At 48.0% G+C, this 17319-nt stretch overlaps 5 non-coding genes across 5 annotated transcripts; 2 read left to right on the plus strand and 3 right to left on the minus strand.

The window, feature by feature from the left end:
- Positions 1–12: 12 nt before the first annotated feature.
- On the plus strand, positions 13–84 carry TRNAA-UGC. The gene has a single exon. It is a non-coding gene; the product is annotated as a tRNA-Ala (tRNA).
- A 763-nt stretch (positions 85–847) lies between these two features.
- TRNAK-CUU lies at positions 848–920 on the plus strand. The gene has a single exon. It is a non-coding gene; the product is annotated as a tRNA-Lys (tRNA).
- Positions 921–12125: 11205 nt separating this feature from the next.
- Positions 12126–12198, minus strand: TRNAV-AAC. The gene has a single exon. It is a non-coding gene; the product is annotated as a tRNA-Val (tRNA).
- A 4566-nt stretch (positions 12199–16764) lies between these two features.
- Positions 16765–16837, minus strand: TRNAK-CUU. Its single transcript has one exon. It is a non-coding gene; the product is annotated as a tRNA-Lys (tRNA).
- A 394-nt stretch (positions 16838–17231) lies between these two features.
- Positions 17232–17304, minus strand: TRNAV-CAC. The gene has a single exon. It is a non-coding gene; the product is annotated as a tRNA-Val (tRNA).
- Positions 17305–17319: the final 15 nt, after the last annotated feature.

A 17319-nucleotide genomic window follows, 5' to 3' on the forward strand; every position in this document is an offset into this window, starting at 1 on the left:
CGAAGCGCGTACGGGGATGTAGCTCAGTGGTAGAGCGCTTGCTTTGCATGTATGAGGCCCCGGGTTCGATCCCCGGCATCTCCAGTATCGTTTTGCACATCCAATTTTTATTCTCGATTTTCCTTTCAAATTTTGAAATCCAGCGTGTTTGCAGAGCGCCACGAAAAACCCAGAAGGTAGAGTCTGCGGGGTAGAGAAAGACCGCGGCGGCCCCTGCCTTCCTCTGGGCCCCGTTAATTGTCTTTCCCTCCTGTTTAAAAATCCACACCGTACTTGACCGGGTGCGGTGGCTCATTCCTGTAATCCCGGCACTTTAGGAGGCCGAGGCGGGTGGATCACGAGGTTAGCAGTTTGAGACCAGCCTGACCAACAAGGTGAAACCCCGGCTCTACGTAGCCAGGCGTGGTGGCAGGTGCCTGTAATCTCAGCTACTCAGGAGCCTTTGGCAGGAGAATTGCTTGAATTCAGGAGGCGGAGGTTGCAGTGAGCCGAGATTGCGCCACGGCACTCCAACCTGGGCGACAGAGCAGGACTCTGTAAAAAAAGAAAAAAAGAAAATCCACACGGTGGGAGTTCCAGTGGCGTCAGGATGCGCGTTTTTCCATCTCCTTGCCGTGAGCTTCATCGCGGGTAGAAAATGGCTTGATCGCTGGTAGGGTGGAAGGGGCAGGAAACGGACGTAAGTGGGAGGCACGGTCAGGCAGGAACGGCAGAGTTTGAATTTCCTGGGAGCGGAGGCTCTTTAGTAGTTTTATCACACTCCAAATAAATCCAAATTGAAACCCACAGTTGAATATGGTCCGAACATAATCTAGAATGAAACATTGCTTAGGCACGGTTACCGGATGCCCGGCTAGCTCAGTCGGTAGAGCATAAGACTCTTAATCTTAGGGTCGTGGGTTCGAGCCCCACGTTGGGCGCAGCTGGTCGTTTTACTCCTAAATCTGCGATTACTGGCCATACCTATAAAACATTATAAGCCGACCAACCCTTAGGAAAATAATCTGCTCTGAAGCCGTTCACTTCTGTGTGTGAAATACTCTTGTAGGCGCTGCACGTTCATTTCCCATTATGTAGCAGTACAATTAGGGTTTCAAACTGTGGTAAAATATGCCCAACAAAATTTACCACTTTTTAACTGTACAGTTCTGTAGCATTAAATACGTTTAAATCGTTGTGCATCAAATCTCCAGTCCTTTTTCATGTTTCCCAGATGAAACTCTGAACCCATTCAACACTAACTTTCCATTCCCCTCTGCCCAAAACCGCTGACAACCACCATTCTGCTTTCTGTGTCAATGAATTTGACTCCTCTGGATACCTCATGTAAGATGAATCGTGCAATATTTCTTTTTTAAATTGTCTTATTTCATTTAATGTCTTCAAGATTCATCCTTACTGTAGGATGTGTCAAAATTTCCTTCCTTTCAAAGCTGATTAGCATTCCACTGCACGTATATACCACATTATCCATTCATCTGCCAATGTACACTTACTTCCTTCCTCCTTTTGGCTACTGTGGATAATGCAGCTATGAACATGGGTGTACAAATATCTGTTTGAGTTCAGGTTTTCGATTTTTTTAGAGTACACATCACAAAGTGAAATTACTGCATCATATGGCATTTCTATGTTTTTAAGGAAGTGGCATACCATTTTCCACAGAGGCTACACCACAAAATGAGCTTTAAAAAACCTCTTTCGGCCGGACGCCGAGGCTCACGCCTGTAATCCCGGCCCTTTAGGAGGCAGAGGCGGACGGATCACGAGGTCAGGAGATCGAGACCATCCTGGCTAACACGGTGAAACCCCGTCTCTATAAAAAAAATACAAAACATTAGCCGGGCGTGGTGGCGGAGCCTGTGGTCCCAGCTACTAGGGAGGCTGAGGCAGGAGAATGGCGTGAACCCGGGAGGCGGAGCTTGCAGTGAGCCGAGATCCGGCCACTGCACTGTAGCCTGGGCGACAGAGCGAGGCTCCGTCTCAAAAATAAACAAACAAAACAAAACAAAATACAATACAACAAAAAAAATCTTTCGACCAGTCACGCCTATAATCTCAGCACTCTGGGAGGCCGAGGCGGGTGGATCACCTGAGGTCAGGAGTTCGAGACTAGCCTGGCCAACATGGTGAAACCTTGTCTCTATTAAAAATACAAAAATTAGCCGGGCGTGGTGGCACTCACCTGTAATCCCGGCTACTCGGGAGGCGGAGGTTGCAGTGAGACGAGATAGTGTCACTGCACTCCAGCCTGGGCGACAGAGCAAGACTCTGTCCCCAAAAATAATAATAATAATAAATACAAACGGGTGTTTTGGTGGACGCCTGTAATCTCAGCTACTCGGGATTCTGAGGCAGGAGAATAACTTAAACCCAGGAGGCAGAGGTTGCAGTGAGCCGAGATAGCGCCACTGCACTCCAGCCTGGAGGACAGGGTGGGATTTCATCTCAAAAAAAAAAAAAAAAAAAAAAAAAATTATTTCGGCTGAGCGCGGTGGCTCATACCTGTAATCCCTGCACTTTTAGGAGGCCAAGGTGGGAAGGTTGCTTGAGGCCAAGAGTTCAGGAACAGCCTGGCCAACTACCTAGCCAGACACTCATCTTTAAAATAAAAATTAAAGAACATTAAATAATAAAACAGAATTCAGTGAAAAGTGTTTAACTCCCCCTTAGGTGACAATTTCAATTTTATATTTTTGTACATATTCTTCCAGAAATTTTGATGCAAGTATAGTTTTTTGGGGGATGGGGGAAGGCGGGGGGACAGAGTCTCTTAATCTGCCCCCCAGACTGGAACATAGTGGGAGATCTTGACTCACTGCAACCTCCGCCTCCCGGGTTCAAACGACTCTCCTGCCTCAGCCTCCCTAGTAGCTGGAATTACAGGCATGTGCCACCACGCCCAGCTAATTATGTATTTTTAGCAGAGATGGGGTTTCTCCATGTTGGTCAGGCTGGTCTCCAACTCCCGACCTCAGGTGATCCACCCGCCTTGGCCTTCCGAAGTGCTGGGATTACAGGTATGAGACATCGTGCCCGGTCTATTTCGAAGATCTTTCTATTTCAAAACATAGAAAATATCCTCAATCTTTTTTTACAGCTGCACAATATTCCACTGTAGATGAATCATCTTTTATTTAACAGATGACTTATGGATGGGCATTTACATTGTTTCCAATTTTTTTGTTGTCACGATCAACGCTACAGTTAAACATGTAGCAACTGTCATTTTGCACTTTTGCACTTTTATCTGTGGAGGTAATTGCCAGAAGTGAGATTTGTTGCATCCAGGTTTACGTGCAAGTAATTTTGTAAAACTAGATAAATCGGCCGGGCGCGGTGGCTCAAGCCTGTAATCCCAGCACTTTGGGAGGCTGAGACGGGCGGATCACGAGGTCAGGAGATCAAGACCATCCTGGCTAACCCGGTGAAACCCCGTCTCTACTAAAAAAATACAAAACACTAGCTGGGCGAGGTGGCGGGTGCCTGTAGTCCCAGCTACTCGGGAGGCTGAGGCAGGAGAATGGCGTAAACCCGGGAGGCGGAGCTTGCAGTGAGCTGAGATCCGGCCACTGCACTCCAGCTTGGGCGACAGAGCGAGACTCCGTCTCAAAAAAAAAAAAAAAAAAAAAAAAAAAAAAAACTAGATAAATCACCCTGCTACAGAACCTAGTCTGATATGACCTCCCACTAGCCACGAATGACATTGCCTATTTCTCCACGGTCTTGGGGGAAATGGGCTACCTGGACAACAAATTTAAACGTGTGGCTCCCCCACTTAAAATTGCTGGAGTCGCCGGGCGCGGTGGCTCACGCCTGTAATCCTAGCACTTTGGGAGGCCGAGGCGGGCGGATCACGAGGTCAGGAGATCGAGACCATCCTGGCTAACACGGTGAAACCCCGTCTCTACTAAAAATACAAAAAATTAGCCGGGCGTGGTGGTGCGTGCCTGTAGTCCCAGCTACTCGGAGGCTGAGGCAGGAGAATGCCGTGAACCCAGGAGGCGGAGCTTGCAGTGAGCCGAGATGGTGCCACTGCACTTCAGCCTGGGCGACAGAGCGAGACTCCGTCTCAAAAAAAAAAAAAAAAAAAAAAAAAAAAAATGCTGGAGTCCTTCACTGCCTGCCTATAGGGTAACACCCATTGAAGGGCCTACAGGGCACCACCTGGCAGGGAGAAGGACCCTCCCCCACCCCTTTACATCACACAGGAACGTACTCAGATAAAAGATTTTGAAGAGTACAGTGTCACTTTCATTTATGGTTCTTAACCCAATTCTGTATGACAGCGTTGTTTTTTCTCTTTTCAGGCCTGTTTCTGAAGAGGCTACCATGTTCTCTTCACTTGCAAAGCCAGGACACCATTAGAAAGGCCTGCTCAGTTATTTCTTACTCTGCACATCTTCTGCCTTGGACAGGAAGAATCCAACCAGACATAAGAAATAAAATTTATATGTCATTTTCCATTTGGTCTTGGTGTCCTGTGGGGCTTGTATAAATTATTAGAGCACAGATGTGTTTGCTGAAGTGGTCTACAAGAATCACTACATATAATTTATATGTAAATTATTAATCAACCTTTTCTGAATGTTTTCATTTAAAAACCTCATTTGAAACAAAATTATTGGCCGGGTGCGGTGGCTCTAGCCTGTAATCCCAGCACTTTGGGAAGCCGAGACGGGCGGATCGCGAGGTCAGGAGATCGAGACCATCCTGGCTAACACGGTGAAACCCCGTCTCTACTAAAAAAAAATACAAAAAAAAAAACTAGCCGGGCGAGGTGGCGGGTGCCTATAGTCCCAGCTACTAGGGAGGCTGAGGCAGGAGAATGGCGTAAACCCGGGAGGGGGAGCTTGCAGTGAGCTGAGATCCAGCCACTGCACTCCAGCCTGGGTGACAGAGCAAGACTCCATCTCAAAAAAAAAAAAAAAAGAAAAGAAAAAGAAACAAAATTATCTTCAGGTTTAATATATTTATGGCTGTTACCTAATCTAACTAGTCTAAACATATTCCAGTATCTCTTTCTTTCTTTTTTTTTTTTTTAATTTTTTGAGACGGAGTCTCGCTCTGTCGCCCAGGCTGGAGTGCAGTGGCGCGATCTCGGCTCACTGCAAGCTCCACCTCCCGGGTTCACGCCATTCTCCTGCCTCAGCCTCCCCAGTAGCTGTGACTACAGGCGTCCACCACCACACCGGGGTAATTTTTTGTATTTTTGGTAGAGACGGGGTTTCACTGTGTTAGCCAGGATGGCCTCGATCTCCTGACCTCGTGATCCGCCCGTCTCCGCCTCCCAAAGTGTTGGGATTACAGGCGTGAGCCACCGCACCCGGCCCCAGTATCTCTTTCTTTAGCAATCACTGATTTCTCTTTACTGAAGTTGAGGAACTTGAGGAAGTCATTCTTCTCAGATCTCTGTGGTAGCATCAGGGGAGATGGCTCAACTGCCATCAAATGCTCACCTCACTGTTTCATTGCTGTTTATATCATATCACATTGGATTAAAGGTGCAAGTCCCTCAGGTAGAAGGCAGGCCTCAGTCACATGCTGGTGTTCTGGGGAATGTGAGTTTCAGGCAAGAAGGAAGCTGAAGTGTCAACTAGAGCAACCTAACTCTGGAGGACTGCCTGAAAAAGGAAGAGTGGCCAAAAAGATGACCCAGAATGGCCCGTTCTTCCATTCTGTGTTGGGACCAACTGGAGTAGAGCCACAGGATATTCTGGGAAACGTCCCTGCTTATCACTGTCATTTGAGATGTTTAGTATCTAGGGGTGATGGGGGAGCTTCTGAATATAGAAAAGAATACATGCTTGCTTTGTGATTAATATTCAATTTATCGGAGTTGTAAATGTTAAGGTCTAGTTTTTCTGAATACTTTAAATTCAGCTTATAGATATTGTTTTTTTCTACAAAGTTATCAATTTTTGAAACAAGAACAATCCCTTTCATTAGTTCCCTCATTAACTAACTTTCATTAACTAAGGCTATCAAACAGAAGCATTCTGAACAGCTAAGCAATTGGTAAACGTCACTTATACATTTCAAATCACAATTATGAATTTTATATTTATGAACCCTCATTGACTGGGCAAGGAGGCAGGAGACTGAGGGATTAGGTCATAGCTGGCAATGGAGAGCTGGTATCCTAACTTCATTTGTTCTTACAGACTCCCTGCTTTAACCACTAACCCATAGCACCTTCAGAAATCCTGGGAGTATTATTTGAAATCTTCTGAATAAAGCTATGTACTCCTTCATCTATCTTTCACAGTCCTGCACTGAGGCCTTACTGTGTGCATTAGCCTCGGGGTCCGGTAAGATCGCAGATCCAATGTCCTCCACTCATTTTTCAATCTGTTTGCAAAAAAACAAAAAACAAAAAAACAAACAAACAAAAAACCCAGCAACTGGTGTGGGTGAAATCATGAGAATGCATATTCAAGGAAGTAGAGCTGTGGCTCCTTACCTCCCCACACCCAAAGTCTTCCCTCTTGATCTCACCAGTCTCACTCCTACTTCAGTCTTTGACCTTCCTCCATTTCCTCTCTCCCAAAAGCCTCTTCTCCAAGATCTTTGGAAGGCTGCCTCTCTCTTTTCCTGGCTCAGCTCAGTGTCACCTGTTCTGCTGCCTCTTTCCTGGCCCCTCTCTATAATGCCGTCTTCTGTTGACCTGCCACTCTACCACATTGCCCTCTTTAATTTTGTGGCAGCCCTTATCACTCTCTGAGGTGGTTTCTGTATCTGCCTGTTGTTTGTTATTTAAATTGCTTGTCAGAAAGTGAACTCCAGGAGGGCAGGGACCTGATCTATCCCTTTTTACTGCAATATAAATGACTGAATAAATGAGGTGTCATTTTAACAGTGCACACCACAGGTTGGTTTCGAGGATGCAAGGAATCAATGCAAGTCTAGCACATAGGACAATGCCTAGAATGGTGGTGTGCGCCTTTAACCCCAGGAGGGCTGAGGCAGGAGGATTGGATTGTTTAAGCCCAAGAATTCAAGGTCAGTCTTAGCAACATAGGGAGACTCTAGACTCATAAAAGAAAATAAAAGGGCCGGGCGCGGTGGCCCAAGCCTGTAATCCCAGCACTTTGGGAGGCCGAGGTGGGTGGATCACGAGGTCAGGAGATTGAGACCATCCTGGCTAACACGGTGAAACCCCATCTCTACTAAAAATACAAAAAAATTAGCCGGGCGTGGTGGCAGGCGCCTGTAGTCCCAGCTCCTCAGGAGGCTGAGGCAGGAGAATGGCTTGAACCTGGGAGGCGGAGCTTGCAGTGAGCCAAGATGGTGCCACTGCACTCCAGCCTGGGCGACAGAGCGAGACTCTGCCTCAAAAAAAAAAAAAAAAAAAAAAAATAAATAAATAAATAAATAAATAAATAAAAGGACAGTACCTAGTCCCTAGTAAGGGCTCAATTAATGAGATTTGTAACTGTTACTACGATTCCCTAAACCTCAAAGGGTTATAGAGTATCAGAGTAGCCACAGTGAAAGGGAGACAGTCAGTGATGTGACTGTAGAGGGGCAGTCCATGAGATCTATGAGGATTAGAAAGAAAAGAGCCAGTGGGTGGGAGATACTTGGAGACAGGGATAAAACAGGAATGGTGGGAGAGTGAGAGTTGTTGAAGCTGGGAGATGCCTATTTGGAGTTTCATCACAACTTTCTCTCTCAATGTTGAGACAAGATCATGCTCTGCTACCCACGCTGGAGTGCAGTGGTGCTATCTTGGCTCACTGCAACCTCTACCTCCTGAGCTCAAGTCATCCTTCCACCTCAGCCTCCTGAATAGCTGATGTGTCACATGCCTGGCTAATTTTTATATTTTTTTTGTAGAAAATGTTCTGTATTTTCTACTTTAAAATAGAAAAATGAGAGAAAATAATTTTGTGTTTTTTGTTTTGTCATGTTGCCCAGGCAGGTCTCAAACTCCTGGGCTCAAGCAATCCACTCACCTTGGCCTCCCAAAATGCTGGGATTATAGGTGAGAACCACCATGACTGGCCTACAATTGGCTTTTGAGTGAGAGGTTAAATATCTAAGTAGAGGCCGGGCGCAGTTGCTCATGCCTGTAATCCCAGCACTTTGGGGGGCCAAGGGGGGGCGGATCGCGAGGTCGGAGTTCGAGACCAGCCTGACCAACATGGTGAAGCCCCGTCTCTACTAAAAATACAAAAATTAGCTGGGCATAGTGGCACGCACCTGTAATACCAGCTACTCAGGAGGCTGAGGCAGGAGAATTGCTTGAACCCGAGAGGCGGAGGTTGCAGTGAGCCGAGATTGCGCCATTGCACTCCAGCCTGGGCGACAGAGCAAGACTCCTCTCAAAAAAAAAAAAAAAAAAAAAATCTAAATAGATAATCTGGTAAGGAAATGATGTTGTGGTTTATTTGAAAAAAAAAAAAAAAAAAAAAAAAAAAAAAAAAAAGGCCTGGTGCGGTGGCTCACGCCTGTAATCCCAGCACTTTGGGCGGCCAGGCTGGTGGATCACAAGGTCAGGAGTTGGAGACCAGCCTGGCAAATATGGTGAAGCTCCGTCTCCACTAAAAATACAAAAATTAGCCGGGCGTGGTGGCGGGCGCCCATAGTCCCAGATGCGCGGGAGGCTGAGGCGGGAGAATCCCTTGAATCCAAGAGGCGGAGCTTGCAGTGAGCTGAGATTGTGCCACTGCACTCCAGGCTGGGCGACAGAGCAAAACCCTGTCTCAAACAAAACAAAACAGAAAGCAAATATCTAGCAAAGCTGCAACTAAATAGAACCTTCGATGTGAATTCGCCTCCTTCAAACTATTTCTCTAGGGTACCTGCAAGTGAGGGAGCCAGGAGTTCTGACTCCACGCACTGTCCTGGTACCCGGAGTGGACTCTTTTATTCTTCACCGAAAAAAAACCCCTCAAATTCCTGAATATTTTCCTGCATCATAGGGTAGAGGAAGTATAGACAGGCTAAAGCAGAATTTGGAAACGGGTGCTTTCAAATTGTCAGGACAATACTGAAAGAACAAACAGCCATGGCAAAGGGGCGCCCGCCAACACGCAGCCGCAATTCAAGCATCAAAAAGAGAGTAATAGCACTGAGTTCCAGTTAACTGAAACAAGATGAATTCAGGAAAGCTGTAAAGCCATAATGACAAGGTGGCATTGTGTAACCTAAAGCCAGCTACAGTGGCTGAGACCTGTAGCCCAATCAACTTTGGGAAGCCTCTGGGAGGATCCTTTGAGGCCACCATCCACTCCACCTTTCTAAAATAGATACAGTATAGATAATATAAATATATAATATACTTATTATTTATATAATACATAATATAGTCATTATGTAATAAATTTATTATTAATATAATGAATATATAATGTATTTGTTATTTATGTAATATATTTATTATTTATGTAATAAATATATAATATCTATTATATATTATATAATATATATAATATCTATTTAGAGACGTGGAGGGGTCCTTGGTCTCAAAGAGTCCTCCCAGAGGATCCTCCTGAAACTCCGTCTCCAACAAAGAAACAAATGTATTTATATTTGAGATGGAGCGGAGTTTCGCTCTTGTCACTGGAGTGCAATGGCGCGATCTCGGTTCGCTACAACCTCCGCCTCCGAGGTTCAAGCGACGATTCTCGTGCCTCAGCCTCCCAAGTAGCTGGGATTACAGGTATGCGCCACTGCGCCCAGCTAATTCTGTATTTTTAGTCAGACGGAGGGGTTTCACTATGTTGGGCAGGCTGGTCTCCAACGCCTGACCTAAGGTGACTCACCCACCTCGGCCTCCCAAAGTGCTGAGATTACAGGCGCGAGCCACCGCGCCCCGCCCGTTTCTAAATATTTTTAAACATGTATTTCGAAATATGACTCCAAAGAGACTGTTTCCTGTACATCTTGTTGCCCCGCCCAGCTAGTTGGCTGATGTTGGCTGTGTTGCTTTGAATTTGCTTCACTGTCTCCACAAGGAAGACCGGTGAGAGCTGTCTTATGTTAGCTGAGGCACAGGGCAAAATACACTCAGAGAAGAGTGGCAAAGGACTGAGTGATGGCCCTGGCCTCCCAGAGTCCCAGTGGCCAAGGAAATGCAGAAGGCACTCTGTCAGCAAAGTACAGACTCACTTCAAACCAGTCAGTTAAACACGACAGGAGGAGTGCGAGGGCGGGTCGGCGGGGAAGGGGTGAGGAGGAAGAGGCTGGGCCGGGGAGAACACTCCGGGAGAATTCTCCTGCATGCGGTCTGTAAGTTCCAGGATGACTACTGGACTTTCTGATGCGTACATTCTGGGACGATATACAATTACAATTAAGTGTGAAAGGGCAGTGATAAAGAAATAAGCATGACATTGATATTTTCTGTGAACGTTATGCTAATGCTATCCCAACAGGTTTTGCCATCACGGGACTCTGCTTTGATTATGCTTTGTCTGCATTTAAAATGTATAAAACGTTAAAGAGAATTTTGGTTTTTGCCACTTTTCCTTTTTTTTTTTTTAACAGGCTGTGTGCCCAGGCTGCAGTGCGGTGGCGCGATCGTGGCTCACTGCAGACTCGACCTAGGGTAGTAACTGGAACTACAGGTATGCACCACCACGCCCGGCTAATTAAAAACATATATATACATATACACACACACACACACACACACACACACACACATATATATATATATATATATATATATATATATATATATTTTTTTTTTTTTTTTTTTCCTAGAGATGGGGCCGGGGGCGGGGGCGGATGGGACAGTCTCACTACGTTGCCTAGGCTGATCTCGAACTCCTAAGCCCAGTTTCCGAGTAGCGGGGGCTACAGGAGCGCGCTGACACGCCCGACCCTTGCTTTGCCACTTAGATGTTGCATTTATTCGACTTTCACGTCGGGCAGAGGTGCTGGGAAAGAGGCGGCTGGTCTCCTGCGTAAGTGTGCCGGTGCGGTGCGAGAAAGCTGGAGGCCCGTTTTCCAGACGAGGAAGCAGCCTGCGCTTCCAGGGCGCACGGCACCTGGTTTCCCCAGGCTTCTGTCCGGCCAGGAGCGCTGTACTAGGGATCCTGACCACCGCTCCGGCTGCTTCTCTGAAGCCTTTGCAGGCTTTTCCCTGCGATTGCTGAAGCCGCCCCCTGGGGAGCCGGCTCCCAACTCACCTGCAGCGTCCCACGGCCCGAAGCCGACGCGCTGCGAGTGAGGACGGGTGCAGAGGGAGGCCGACGGTGACGCCTTGGAGGGGCAGATGGTCCTCTTGACTGCGCTGCACCACCACTGCGGACACAAAAGCCGTGTCGGGGCTGCAGGCGGGCCTGCACTGGGGGCACGCGCGCGGAGCCGGAGCAGGCCAAGTGGATGCGAGCCGCGGGCGTGGTCCCGCGGAGGAAGGGTGGTGGCAGGCGCGAGAAGCCAGCGGGGTGGAAAGTCTCAGCCTCGCCCGCGCTCACTGCAGAGGGGGAGAGCCAGCACTCTCCGGCCGCGCGACGCCGCGGGCGTGGGGTTCTGCACCAGTCTAGCTTGCCTTAGAACTCGCTGGAACCCCGCTTTCCACTCAGTCACCGGCAGTCCTCCGCCCGAACCAGCCTGTGTTTCAGTTGAATTTCTCTGTGCCCCGTTTCTTTTCCGTTCCCTGTCCTTTTGCTCCGTCTCACATGTTCCGCCGCCTTATGTGACCTGTCCATGCCTCAGTGGCCTCATCTGTAAACAGCCCTCCCAGAATGGTTAGGTTCCTCTGCAGGAAGCCCAGGGCCACACCTGCAGACCACTTGATGTGTGGTACACGTTGTAGTTATCGCCATCACTATTGGCCTTCCGGTGCACACCTTCCCCGGCCTGAATTTCCAACCCGAGACTTCTTGCACTTTTCAATCTTTCATCTGCCATTCCGTGGCATTCCTCAGCCGCTGACTGTATTTGATCCGCCGGGACTTTGCAGGCAGACCCTAATAATGACCAGTAAGACCACGTGCTTCTCACTCTGGTATTCCAGAGGTAGACATGGAATGCACCGGTTGAAGTTAATTGGCAATGGATTGGAAAATCCGGCTGCTGTATAAGTGAAGTAAAATTTGCGAATGTTTATACACACAGACTCCACAGTAAGAAACCTTTTTAATTAAGCTGCAAGGAAAATTCAGCTTTCTTGTTTCCACCCGGTTTCGAACCGGGGACCTTTCGCGTGTTAAGCGAACGTGATAACTACTACACTACGGAAACCGACGCTTCGAGTGGGCTCTATGAATTTTATAAGTGTTAAAGTCAGCATCCAGGTGTCAGCTTCACCCATTGAGTCACCGTCTTCAGATCCATTCTTCCCCAGAACTCTAGTCTTCTTGTGGCCCTGGGTAACGTCCAGCAATTAAAAGCAAAACAAAGCCGGGCGCGGGGCTCACGCCTGTGATCCCAGCACCTTGGGAGGCCGAGGCGGGCGGATCACGAGGTCAGGAGATCGAGACCATCCTGGCTAACACGGTGAAACCCCGTCTTTACTAAAAATACAAAAAATCAGCCGGGCGTGGTAGCAGCGCCTGTGGTCCCAGCTACTCGGGAGCCTGAGGCAGGAGAATGGCGTGAACCCGGGAGGTGGAGCTTGCAGTGAGCCGAGATCGCGCCACTCACTCCAGCCTGGTAGACAGAGCGAGACTCCGTCTCGAATAATAATGATAAACAAAACAAAAAACTAGCGAGCATCGCGGGAGGAAATGTGGGGAAAAGAGAGATCAGACTGTTACTGTGTCTGTGTAGAAAGAAGTAGACATAAGATATTCCATTTTGTTCTGTATTAAGTAAAATTCCTCTGCCTTGAGATGCTGTTAATCTGTAACCCTAGCCCCAACTCTGTGCTCGCAGAGGCATGTGCTGTGTTGACTCAAGGTTTAATGGATTTAGGGCTATGCAGGATGTGCTTTGTTAAAAAAAAGTTCTGGAAGGACGTATGCTTATTAAAAGTCATCGCCATTCTCTAATCTCAAGTACCCAGGGACACAAACACTGCAGAAGGCCTCAGGGACCTCTGCCTAGGAAAGCCAGGTATTGTCCGAGGTTTCTCCCCATGTGATAGTCAGAGATATGGCCTCCTGGGAAGGGAAAGACCTGACCGTCCCCTGGCCCGACACCCGTAAAGGGTCTGCCCTGAGGAGGACTAGTGAGAGAGGAAGGCCTCTTTGCAGTTGAGGTAAGAGGAAGGCATCTGTCTCCTGCTCGTTCCTGGGCAACGGAAAGTCTCGGTGTAAAACCCGATTGTATGTTCTATTTACTGAGATAGGAGAAAATCACCTTAGGGCTGGAGGTGAGACGTGCCAGCGGCAATACTGCTCTTTAATGCACCGAGATGTTTGTGTACCTGCACAGGAGGCACAGCACCTTTCCTTAAACTTATTTATGACATAGAGACCTTTGTTCACATGTTTTCCTGCTGACCCTCTCCCCACTATTACCCTATTGTCCTGCCACATCCCCCTCTCCGAGATGGTAGAGATAATGATCAATAAATACTGAGGGAACCCAGAGACCAGTGCCAGCGCCACTGGTCCTCTGTATGCTGAGCGCCGGTCCCCTGGGCGCACTTTTCTTTCTCTGTACTTTGTCTCTGTGTCTCTTTCTTTTCTCAGTCTCTCGCCCCACCGACGAGAAACGCCCACAGGTGTGGAGAGGCAGGCCACCCCTTCAAGGAAAGGCCAATGTACCTTCCAAGGCTTAAGACTGGATACGCTTCCCTACCGGTTCTTTTTCTTCCAGGGAAGACAGCCAGAGGTTTTAATTTTCACATAATTTGTGCTCTACGGACAGTAATGACAGAGAAGATTGAAAAAATGCGAAGTGCATTCAAAACACAAGACATTTGAATATATCTTGTTAAAATGTAAATTAAAGTAAATGTAAAAATCAAAAAGTGAAATTTTTATGTCCTTTCAAAAATTATTTATTTCTATGAATTATGCATAAGTATTAAAATAAAGGGCAAAATATAAATTAATGAATATCAAAATTTTAAGTCAGTTTAAAAAAATAAATCTGAAATTTTTATTACTTTTTAAAAGTTCAATGAAAAAGTTTAGGTATTTTTCTAAAAATAGAACTCGTGAATCCTAGCATCCAAAGTGTGTAGTATGTAGGGTTGGAATGACGCTTAACGCCTGTTATATGGAGATCGGCATATATGTAAATTTAAAAGTAGCCATTGCTTAATATTGTGAAACGTTTTTCCGCCCCCACGCCTAATTTCCGAATACCTGGAGAGCTTGGAAGGGAGGCGCAGTCCTGCTGGTCAGGGATCCTTGCTGCCTCTGTGACCCCGAAGGCCCGCTCCATTCGGCGCAGGGCGAGAGTCCTTGTGTGAGTCTGATTCTCTGGTCAAGGTCACCATGGGCCTCCAGGAGGCCCAATCCATGGACGCCTCCTCTTACCAGACCACGTGCTGAACTGGACGCTGCCAATCTCCTTTGCACTGCGGCACCCTCGGCCTGGGTGGACGCTTCGCTGCAGGATTTTCTCCCATCCCGACTTCGCCTCCGAGCGCCCGAGGCTGACCCTGGAGCGCCACTTCGGCTCGCAGCAGGACCCACTCCTTAGCTCCGTCTCTGGTTCCAGCAAGAACTGTTCCCCCAAGCTTCAGATCCACGCGTGTCTTGGGCAGTTTTTCCAGATATCGCACGACATCTGACGCCCAAACTGTTCCAGACCTAAGTCATTGTTTTTTCCTTCCCTCCCCTCCCGCATCCTCAGCCTGTGATCTCGATTGTTGAACTACCCAAATCTATCGCCGTTGCAAGCCGTGCATCCCGCTCCTTCACCTGCGTCTCCCTCTGGCTGCCGCCTCCTGTATGGACCAGGCCTGTGTCCTTCCAGCCCGTCTCCGACAGTCTTACTCCGACTCATACTCCCTGTTTGCATCATTCCTGAAGGAACCCCCTGAACTATAAATCAGAGTGAGTCCCTCAGTCTCCCCAGGCCCCATCACCACAGGGTTTGGGAGGCGGCCAAAGATCCCAACAGGTTCATGTGTTTGTCCTGCTTCTCTGAGTGTTGAACGCTTGCCGCCTTTGTGCCCGGAGCAGCTTGGGTCACTTGCCTGGAGGGGCATCCCATATCTAACCTGGCCAGAGCAGCGACGGGTGGAAGGGGTGGAGAGGAGAGAAAGCAGGAATTGTAGCAAAAAGCTCCAGCGGGCGTTCCCTTGGCTTGCTGGAGGACAAAAAAGAGAAGCCTGTTCACTTCATCTCCACTTTAATGAAAAAGCCAGAATCCTTTAAGAATGTTTTCCAGTCCCAGTGAAGGTGGTAAAAAATCACCCTGAAACCACAGTCTGGAAAAGAATCCGAAATAATTTGTGCAAGACGAAATGTCAAACTTCAAACTCTTTGAACACCAGCTTGTTTAGACTCTTCCTTATGTTCCAAGACCACAGCCCCAGTAACTCACGTGCTAGGATTGTACTAGCGACTCTGTCTATTTACAAACTCTGACCAGCTTCTGCCCAGACCGCCTTCACAGACTACATAGCCCTGCTAAGTCTCCACTTTGATACACGTCTGAGACGGAAGAGGACGCTATCTTTTGCTCAGAGAGTTTAAACCAGCTTTCTATGATCAACAGACTTCTCTCGGGGTGTGTTGTGTATGCGGAGGAGACTTCGACAGCTTAAAAATACAAAACGGGGCCGGGCGCAGCGGCTCACGCCTGTAATCCTAGCACTTTGGGAGGCTGAGGCAGGAGGCTCACGAGGTCAGGAGATCGAGACCGTCCTGGCCAACATGGTGAAACCCCGTTTCTACTAAAATACAAAAAATTAGCCAGGCGTGGTGGCCGGCGCCTGTAGTCCCAGCTATTCAGGAGGAATCGCTTGAACCAGGGAGGCGGAGGTTGTAGTGAGCCGAGGTGGTGCCACTGCACTTCAGCCTGGCGACAGAGCAAGACTCCATCTAAAATTAAAATAAATAAATAAAGAAAGAAAGAAAGAAAGAAAGAAAGAAAGAAAAAAGAAAAAAGGGCTATATTTGCAGGACTGATTTCGAGGCCATTCTGGGCTCAGGCGATCCTCCCGCCTTGACTTACCCAAAGTATTGGGATTACAGGCATGAGCCACTGAGGCGCACGGCCCGTTTTTATCTTTATTTATGTATGGGGGAAACATGGAGGCTGGTATGTGTGGGGCAACATCTCACAAATACGGACTCTTAAAATCAAGAGCATAAAAAAGAATATACGGAAGACAAGTGTCTCAGATTACACAAAGCATCTTTCTTGACAGGGAGTCGAAAGCAGGTCGCAGCAGGTCGCAGGGAGGCAAACGCGGAATCCTAACCACTAAATCTCCCGGTACCGTGGGAGTGAATCAGATAGGTTTTGACGCTCACAAACGCCTGGGGTCATCCTGCCGTCTCACCCCAGTTTCGGCAAACCACGTTGTTCCCTCCAGCACAGCAAGTCTCCGACACTGGGGCAGGCCGTCTGGTAAACAGAAAGTGCCTAATATGTGCTGTCAGTGGGCGAGTGGGTTACAGCAAAGGATCAAGCATGCATGCACCGTAGCCCGCGGTGCTGGCGTGAAGGAACTGGTCCGCAGGGACCCGCCGCTCATTCTGTCTCGGAGAGTTAGCGAGGGTGCAAAGATTGTGAGAACTCTGCTTCGGGGCTTCCGCACAACGATCGGAGACCACCCAGTTAAGCCCAAGCTCTAGCCCACCGTTGACGGATCCGCTACCCACTAGGTCTATGGTCCAGAGAATACCATTGGTGCACTTAACGTAACACGGCTTGCCTTAACCTTTCCAAAAGGAATCCCACCCAACGTGGGGCTTGAACCCACGACTCTGAGATCAAGAATCTCATGCTCTACCGTTTGAGCTAGTCGGGTAGCTCTGAAAGAACTATAACTTTATCACAGAAGACGGAGGTTGCCCGCAGAGGTGTAGGCACGTTTCCACTGTACAAGTACTAAGAAGCGCCTGCGCCTGGCTCTGTTCTAGGCACTAGAGCCGAGGATCTGAAATCTACGGATTCCTTTACATGTGATGGCTGCATAGGCTTCAGAAGAGAAGAGCAAGAGATTAGGTGAGGTGTAAAACCTGAATTTACACTGCGAGAATTTATTAAGGGTGTGGTATGAGTTCGTGTTCCTCCGAAGCGCAGGGACACACACATGTCCTTCCAGCCAGGTGAGGCTGGCCTCGGGAAAGAAATTCTCCTGAACAGGCCAAAAAAAAAAAAAACTGGCCAAAAAAAAAAAAAAACAAAAAAAAAAAAAACTGTGTTTCCGCCCGGTTTCGAACCGGGGACCTTTCGCGTGTGAGGCGAATGTGATAACCACTACACTACGGAAACTGCCTGAGTTAGCGT

Source organism: Rhinopithecus roxellana, chromosome 3 (genome assembly GCF_007565055.1).
Source record: "Rhinopithecus roxellana isolate Shanxi Qingling chromosome 3, ASM756505v1, whole genome shotgun sequence".
NCBI lineage: Eukaryota > Metazoa > Chordata > Mammalia > Primates > Cercopithecidae > Rhinopithecus > Rhinopithecus roxellana.